Here is a 2,142-nt window from a genome sequence, read left to right as displayed (position 1 = left end):
GCACTTTATTTTCTGCTATTTACTTTCCCGCCATTTAATTTTCTGCAATTCTCAAACTACATTCTGTTTAGCTCAACTAGCATACTCTTCCAACTAAAGTTGCTTGACTAATTAATCCCTGTGGGATTCGACCTCTCTCTATTGTGAGTTTTTACTTGACGATAATTCGGTATACTTGCCGAAGGAAAATTTGTTGAGAGACAAGTTTTCATGCATCAAGTTTATGGCGTCGTTGCCGGGGATTGATTTTGTATCAACAATGATTATGTTAGAAGTTCACTAGATTGAGCATTTTATTTTTTATTTTTTTTCCTTTGTTGTTTACTCTATTCAGTCATTTATCTTCATTTTGTTTAGCTTCTTCCTCATCCCCTTTACCCTCTTTATTTTTCTTTCTTTCTTTGTTATTATCTACAATTCTGCTCACTAACCCACTAACTGTTTGATAATTTGAATCACTCACACTAATAATCACTTTAACAAGAATAATCTCTTCATTTCATCTCTTACTGTGTGCTTTGTTAGTTGTATGACAGGGAGAAGAGGGGGAGCTTCAACCTCCTTCGATTCAGAACCTCAAAGAACCCTCCAGAGACTAAGGAAGGAAGCAAGAGGGAAAGGAGTTATTGGTGCTGAGGAAGAGGAAGAGTACTTTGAAACCAACATGGAAGAGAACTTGGAAAATAATCATGAAGGAGAAGCTCACAACCATGCTAGAGAAGGACCTGCAAACCATGTTAGGCAAGAAAGGAGAGTTCTAGGCTCCTACATCAATCCAAATCCAGAAAACTGTGGAAGTAGCATCCAGAAGCCCACCATACATGCCAACAACTTTGAACTAAAACCCCAGCTCATCACCCTTGTTCAGAACAACTGCTCATTTGGAGGAAGTGCTCAAGAAGACCCCAATCAATATCTAACCACCTTCCTGAGAATTTGTGACACTATGAAGTCTAATGGAGTCCACCCGGATGTCTATAGGCTGATTTTGTTCCCTTTTTTACTCAGGGACAAGGCATCCAAGTGGTTTGAATCTTTCCCAAAGGAGAGCTTAACAAATTGGGAAGATGTAGTGAACAAATTTTTGGCAAGATTCTACCCTCCTTAAAGAATTAATAGGCTAAGAGTTGAGGTGAAGACTTTCAGGCAACAAAATGGTGAGACTCTCTATGAGGCATGGGAGAGGTTCAAGGACTTAACAAGAAGATGCCCACCAGATATGTTCAATGAATGGGTTCAACTTCACATTTTCTATGAAGGTCTTTTCTATGAGTCGAAGAAGGCTATAGATCATTCATCAGAGGGCTCTCTAAACAAGAAGAAAACCATTGAAGAGGTCATAGATGTTATTAAAACAGTAGCTGAGAATGACTACTTCTATGCCTCTGAAAGAAGTAACACTCGAGGAGTAATGGAGATAAACCACATGGATGCATTGCTAGCTCAAAATAAGATGATCACCAAGCAGCTAGTAGATCTCACTAAGAAGGTGGAGGAAAACCAAGTTACAGCAGTCATCACTTCATCACCAGCTCAAGAAGGAGTGAATATAGGAGAAGAAGGTGACTGGGAACAAGCCAACTATGTTGGAAACTCACCTAGACAAGTCCATGACCCATACTCCAAAACTTACAACTCTGGATGGAGAAATCACCCCAACTTTGGTTGGGAAAATCAACAAGACCAAGGTCAAGACCAGAGACGCCACAACCTCAATTTCAACAACAATGCAACTCACCAACATACCTCACAGAGATCCTATCAACACCCACCTAACCACTCTTCTCACCCACCTAACCCCAATCCACCATCACTAACGGACGATAGACTTTCAAAAATTGAGACTCTACTTGAAGATTTATGTAGAGAAGTCCAAGATAATAAGGTGTTTAAGGAAGAAGTGCGAGCCAATATCAAAAACCAAGGAGAAAACATCAAGAGACTGGAGTCCCAAGTAGGGTATCTATCTCAACAAATTCCCAAACCCACTGATGGATTTCCCAATGACACGGAGAAGAACCCAAGAGGAGAAACAAAAGAAAGTAAGGTGGGTAGAATGTAAGATGATCACCACAAGTGATGAGAGGAGTATGAAGGAAGTAGAACACCTCCAAAATAGTCAAAAGGGAAACCAAGAGGAAA

At 40.1% G+C, this 2,142-nt stretch overlaps 1 non-coding gene across 1 annotated transcript; it reads right to left on the bottom strand.

The window, feature by feature from the left end:
• Nucleotides 1-1,117: 1,117 nt before the first annotated feature.
• LOC112714225 (small nucleolar RNA R71) lies at nt 1,118-1,224 on the bottom strand. Its single transcript, XR_003159178.1, has one exon. It is a non-coding gene; the product is annotated as a small nucleolar RNA R71 (small nucleolar RNA).
• Nucleotides 1,225-2,142: the final 918 nt, after the last annotated feature.

Source organism: Arachis hypogaea, chromosome 9, assembly GCF_003086295.3.
Source record: "Arachis hypogaea cultivar Tifrunner chromosome 9, arahy.Tifrunner.gnm2.J5K5, whole genome shotgun sequence".
Classification (NCBI taxonomy): Eukaryota; Viridiplantae; Streptophyta; class Magnoliopsida; order Fabales; family Fabaceae; genus Arachis; species Arachis hypogaea.
The sequence above is the reverse complement of the archived record's forward strand: the minus strand, read 5'-3'. Positions and strand labels throughout refer to the sequence as shown.